This window comes from Amblyomma mixtum, chromosome 5, assembly GCF_055824585.1.
Source record: "Amblyomma mixtum isolate Tamu chromosome 5, ASM5582458v1, whole genome shotgun sequence".
Taxonomy (NCBI): domain Eukaryota; kingdom Metazoa; phylum Arthropoda; class Arachnida; order Ixodida; family Ixodidae; genus Amblyomma; species Amblyomma mixtum.
This window is the reverse complement of record NC_143016.1, coordinates 120,262,963-120,269,927: the sequence shown is the minus strand read 5'-3', so window position 1 is coordinate 120,269,927 and position 6,965 is coordinate 120,262,963. Positions and strand designations below refer to the sequence as shown.

Genomic DNA, 6,965 nt, shown 5'->3' with positions numbered 1-6,965 from the left:
GGGTTTTAATTGTCCTGTGCTTTGTGGATAAAACAAGCAAGAAATAAACGATTATCTGTCAAAGCATTTCAAACTGACCGAAAGTCTGTGTCTGCTGACGGGGGGAGGTCTAAATCAAGTAACGAAGAATGGTTCGCGCCTTGCTTGCGCCATTATCCACTGGCATGGCAGTTACAGTAATTGCCATGTGCTCAAGTCTTGGAACAGCGTGAAGCTTTAGGGCATGTCAAACAGCGGATATTCGATCTGTAATCAGGGGACGTAGGCCCTGACTTTGAAAACCACCTAGAATTCGTGTACCCCTATAAATCCGTGATCAATAAGGCATTAATTCCTAGAGGACTCCGCCGGCTACGCTCTTTAGTGGTCGTCGTCACGTAGGAAGAGTGTGTTGCAATACATTTACAGGCGGGTCACGGCGCACTTATCCGCCAAGGAAACTTCCTTGGCAGCCGCCTTCTTGGGAGGTTTTGAATGTTTGTTGATTCCGCCGGCTCTCTTGTGAGTGCTTTTAGTGTTGTTTGACGAGTCTTAACTGCGATCGATAACAGCGTGTAGCCGGCGGTACAAGTTCGGCAATGTTCAACGAGAATGCCCCCACAGTGGTTACCTGCAGCTTCAATTAAAAATCCAAAGTGACCTCAGACCGCGAACACTTCCTGAGTGCTGATACGGCTGCGCAGGGATACGGCTGTGCGGAGCAGTTAATCATGTTCAAAACATCCAAAACATAGGAGTTAATATTTTGTTATTCCAACATTGAATGGAATTGTGAACGCAGGTCAAGCCATAATTGTTAACCAAGGAATACATATCTCTTTCCTTTTTTTTGCGCATTTATAAGTTCTACTTTGACTTTCTGTATTATTAGAAATCGCTAAAATGAAATAAATCCCTGATCTCTCCTGCACTTCAAGCCTGTGACACCTTCGAATTGAGATATAAAGGACTGCATAATGCCATATTTATCCGGTACCAAGCCAAGTGAATATTCGTGTTTCACTCTTGTAATCAAAAAGGGCACGGCAGCTGGGCTTGCGCACAGATGGATAACCCGTTTGTCTTCCTCGTGCAGATCATTGCCAGCCTGCTGGTGATACCGTCGGGATGCCAACAACCACGTCAGCACTTCCAGTACGAACTTGTTCATGTGCTGTGGAACGACAACGTTTCAACGCCCCTGATCCTACGATCTGCGGATGGATTTCGTCACCTACCATCGCCAACGACTAGCGGCAGCGACAGTGTGGTCTTCAAGCCATGCTTAGCGGCGCTGCAAGCTTCCTGGGCTATAAAAGCCGTCAACGAAGGATTTCAGACCAAAGGGCACGGCAGCTGGGCTTGCGCACAGATGGATAACCCGCTTGTCTTCCTCGTGCAGATCATTGCCAGCCTGCTGGTGATACCGTCGGGGTGCCAACAACCACGTCAGCACTTCCAGCACGAACTTGTTCATGTGCTGTGGAACGACAACGTTTCAACGCCCCTGATCCTACGATCTGCGGATGGATTTCGTCACCTACCATCGCCAACGACTAGCGGCAGCGACAGTGTGGTCTTCAAGCCATGCTTAGCGGCGCTGCAAGCTTCCTGGGCTATAAAAGCCGTCAACGAAGGATTTCAGACCAAAGGGCACGGCAGCTGGGCCTGCGCACAGGTGGATAACCCGCTTGTCTTCCTCGTGCAGATCATTGCCAGCCTGCTGGTGATACCGTCGGGGTGCCAACAACCACGTCAGCACTTCCAGTACGAACTTGTTCATGTGCCGTAGAACGACAACGTTTCAACGCCCCTGATCCTACGATCTGCGGATGGATTTCGTCACCTACCATCGCCAACGACTAGCGGCAGCGACAGTGTGGTCTTCAAGCCATGCTTAGCGGCGCTGCAAGCTTCCTGGACTATAAAAGCCGTCAACGAAGGATTTCATACCAAAGGGCACGGCAGCTGGGCTTGCGCACAGATGGATAACCCGCTTGTCTTCCTCGTGCAGGTAAGAAAGCCTTTTGGGAAATGTTTTAGATCCAACGAGCGTTGCCTTGTTGTGCTGCCGTGCCCTGCGGTACTTCTTGATACAGTGTGCGATGTGGTGCATATATTGAAATTGTTACTACTTGCGGGTGACGTTGAGACAAATCCTGGGCCTGATATGAAAGAACTTTCTCAACAGCTACGACAGATAGCTGATGACATGAAAACAATAAAAGAAGAAAGGTTAACATCGATAGACAACAAACTAGAACGCCTTACCCTACTTGAATACAAGCTTTCGTCATGTACTGAGCATGTTGCAAATCTTCAGCAGCTCGTATTGTCTCTGGAATTAAAAGTAGACGATCTCGAAAACCGCTCCAGAAGATCGAATATTATAATTTATGGCATACATGAAGAGGAAGAAGAAAATAGCGACTCGCTGGAGCGAGCTGTGAATCAAAAAGTTGTCAAAGCATCCTTAAAACTGGAAGAAGTTGCAATAGAACGCATTCACAGACTAGGTAGACCAGCAGAAGACAAAACAAGGCCTATAATACTGAAGCTTCTAGATTTCAGGGACAAAACGAACATTTTACGTAACTGCCACAAATTAAAGGGCACCGAGTTTACCATAAGTGAATATTTTTCGCCTCGTGTCCGCGAAATCAGAAAAAAAGCTATGGAAATACGGGAAACCAAAAAAAGATTGCAGTGAAAAAGTGTCGCTGGTTTTCGACAAACTAAAGATAAACGGTGAATTGTACTTTTGGGACAACGAAAAATGTGAAGTGTCACCAATTGCACCTCATAGGGTTACACCTTTACTAACCGAGGCAAAAAACCAAGACACAAGTACACGGGCTCTACGCACGCGCCGTCCACAACGTCCCAAATAACTTTCGTGAACATTAATGCGCGTAGTATTATCAATAAGCTCGGTCCCTTGGAATCTTTATTATTAGGTTTAAAGCCAGAATTCATGGCTATAACAGAAACTTGGCTGACAAGAGAAATCAAAGACTTTGAAGTAATCGCCCCCAACTGCTCCATAGCACGCTAGGACAGGCTGACGCGAGGCGGAGGCGTGGCATTAGTGATAAGAAAAGATATACATTTCGTTACGTTACCTGAAGTTGAGGGGGTTGAAGCAATTTTTTGCAAACTCTGCTTTTCTGACTCTGCAATTGTTGTGGGTTGCGTCTATCTTAGTCCTTGTTCTGATCCTATCATACTTCATTCATTGTGTACTTATATGCAGCATCATGTTAAAGGGGCGAGACTAATACTTTTAGGGGATTTCAATCTTCCTGATATTAACTGGAATACACTGCACCATACCTCACCTTGCGCTGATGTTGTTTTTGATATAATGCTTTCTTTTAACCTCTCGCAAATTGTAACAGAACCCACACGTGTGCAAGGAACCAGCTCCAGTGTTTTAGATTTAGTTTTCCTGAGTAGTCACTTCTCCTGTCCAGAAACAAAGGTTGAAATTTTAAATGGCCTGTCTGATCACAAACTTGTAATGTGTTCTGTCCCGCATCATCATAGTGCCCCTTGTTTTCCATCTACAATAACGTACCCAGACTACAACCAAGCAGACGACACTACCATACTTGATACTTTATCACATGAACTAACACCGTTTCAGCAACTCTCAGATGACATCAATACTGACATAGAAACATTGTGGCAGAGATTCAAAAACGTTGTGTCATATTGCGTTACTAATTATGTGCCTACCAAGACTAAGAGAATACGCAAACGTAATCCATGGATAACTCGAACCGTAATTCATGCCAAGCGAAAAGTTCGACGGCTGAAAAAAGTGCAGAGACGCCATTCATCGCCAAAAAGAATTGAAAAAATAAACTCGGCCATCACTGATTTAAAAACCAAAATAAAAACAGCTAAAACATTTTACTTTACTAATACGCTGACTCGTTTCTTAAAAGATGCTCCCCAAAAGTTCTGGCGTCACCTGAACCCTAAATCACGAAAAGATAACCAAGCTTCTCCAGAGGAAAACAGAAATATTGCAACCACGCTGAATAACTACTTTACTTCTATTTTCCCTACAGACAACGGAATTAAGCCTCGTATTAGTTTTTGCTCAGGAAATAATTTAGAACCCCTTGCTGTAACAGAAGCAGGAGTCTTAAACCTCTTATTAAACTTGGACACAAAGAAAGGATCAGGACCTGATGGAATCTCTAACATTTTCTTGCGTAGATATGCCGAATGGGTAGCAAAATATTTAGTAATACTTTTTAACAAGTCATTGTCATCGCACACCATTCCTAAAGAATGGAAACTAGCTAAAGTGACACCTATACACAAAACAGGAAGCATATCAGATCCCTCAAATTTCAGACCAATTTCACTAACAAGCACTGTATGCAAGTTACTAGAGCACATTATCTTAAAGCACATAACAACCTACTTAGAGGAAAATCAAATTCTAACACCTTTTCAGCACGGCTTTCGGAAAGGAGTTTCTACAGTCACACAACTAATCGAACTTACACATGACATATCCTTCGCTATTGATCAGCAGAAACAAATCGATCTCATTTTCTTAGACTTTTCGAAAGCTTTCGACCGCGTTTCACATTCCAAACTTATTATGAAACTTACTGCAACCCTTGGAGCTGGCCCTATAGTAGATTGGATCGTTGATTACTTGACTGACCGTACTCAATTCGTCGAAATTAACAATGTTAAGTCCGAAACAACTAATGTTACATCCGGCGTGCCACAAGGTAGTGTTCTTGGCCCAGTATTATTTTTAATTTTTATAAACGACTTACCTACTAGTATTTCTCACAATATTAAACTTTTTGCAGATGACTGTGTACTTTACCAGGAAATTAACTGCGTCAATGACCATATAGCTTTAAATAACGCTTTAACAGCAGTGACCAAGTGGTGTGAAGAATGGCAGATGACTATTAATGTTAAAAAATCAGTTGCTTTATCCGTAACCAGAAAGATACACCAATCAAATTTTCAGTACACATTAAACAATATTCCTCTTGATTCGGTGTCCGAATATAAATATTTAGGCATAACACTAACCTCTGACCTCAAATGGGATTCTCATGTTAACAATGTCACATCAACCGCCTTAAAACAGTTATTTTTCATTAACAGACGCCTCAAACTAGCACCATCAGAAACAAAGCTTCTTGCGTATAACACATATGTCAGGCCAATTCTAGAGTATGCTAATGTTGTTTGGTTTCCTTTCACTAACAAGCTCACTAAACAAATAGAATCAGTGCAGAGGAAGGCGGTCCGATGTATATTTAATAGACACAGGTTGACAGACTCACCAACAGAACTAATCAAACACGCAGGACTACTAACCCTTCAAAACAGAGCAAAACTAGCGCGCCTTAAAACCATGTACCAACTCGTACACAATCAATTAAACGTAACCACTTCAAGATACATATCACAATCACAAACGCGACAAACACGTAATAAACACATACACACTCTAAACGAGTTTTCATTCCGTACTGACACTTTCAAATATGCATACTTACCTCGTGCTATACGCGAATGGAACACCTTGAACACATCCATTGTTAGTAGTCCATCATTGAATTCCTTTAGCACACGTGTGGAAAATCAACTACTTATATCTTAGTGTTTATTGAGTTCATATATGTCATTACCAAGCTATTCCTTCCGTTTGTGTTTTCACTTGTGGTATTATTGCCCGCCAAAATCATGTGACATGCTCCTCATTCTGGTTTATTTGTTATTCGTATCTTCTAATGTATAATTTCGTGTCATATTTTTTATGTACTTTGATTAATTACCATTGCTATTTTTTGTGTGCCTCTGTACTTTGAATGCCCTCCCTGTTACGATCCCTGATGGGATTGACAGTATCGAATAAATAAATAAATCAATAACTTTCGATAGGGAAGAGGCATAGACTATATCCTAGTATATTAGAATATTTATTCTTTTTTGTGGATTTTATAGCTTCCTTTCAATCGAATAAATCTCTAGAGGCCGCTATTTAATAAGGACAAGAAAGCAAGCATATCACGCTCTCGCAAGGATGCCTGCATCAGCACTCCATTCAGAATTTCAGCAATTCACCAGAAGAAAACCTGAACCTCGGAATGGTCCCGAGGCATAATCAATTCTGCGACTATATGTTACGGACTGCGTGAGCGTTTTCTGTTTTGGTGCCAAAATGCATTTATACGCACAGCGTGCCAAATAAATGTCGGTTGTTAGTTCAGCGCTGTGTTGTCCGTTTCCTCCTTTCCTCTGCTCTCTTCTTAGGCATTGAGCCTTGCGCTCGTAGTTGGCGCTGGAAAATGTTTCCAGCTTAGAGCTGGACACCTCTTACGAACAACTTTGGCATAGTTATCCTCACAGTTATCATTTACAGGGCTGTACCAATTTCTATTATGTTGGCGCTTCCGTGGTAGATATTCTGGGCGACAATGCCCGCGCTTTTTGAAAGTCCTCTAGTTTGACTCATGCCATTGTTATATGCCGAGTACTACATGGTAAACTAAAAAGAAAAAGCCACAAAAATTTCCTCATACAATTTACCGCCACTATGGCGTCCTTAGCAGCGGTATTTTGTGCTGCTTTCCTCTCTCGCTATGCTTCTGCTTTGGAAACTGAAAGAACGTACGCAACACACTTAGACGACACACATCTAGCTTTGATAATGGTTCATTTATTTGCATTTTATTCAAATGCTCCATAGATCAATGCGTTGCAAATTGCGGTGTGATCAAAGAAAAATGAAGCAAATTCTAACGTAAACTTGGGATAAAAATGCGTTATGGATGCCATTCTCGCAACGATTACGGTCTGAGATGGCGGCCAGAGTGGTGGTAGAGTGGCTCCAGCCGACGCGCATTTCCATTGATGTAGGAGCCACTGTAATGTGAAGTGCTCTTGCAGTGTCCTTAACACCGCCCTTCCAGAGCTGCTATCGTAGGACTCGATCC

At 42.6% G+C, this 6,965-nt stretch overlaps 1 pseudogene; it reads left to right on the top strand.

Annotated features, from left to right (window-relative positions):
* The first annotated feature begins 1,045 nt into the window (after positions 1–1,045).
* Positions 1,046–2,870, top strand: LOC149343517 (uncharacterized; annotated as a pseudogene).
* Positions 2,871–6,965: the final 4,095 nt, after the last annotated feature.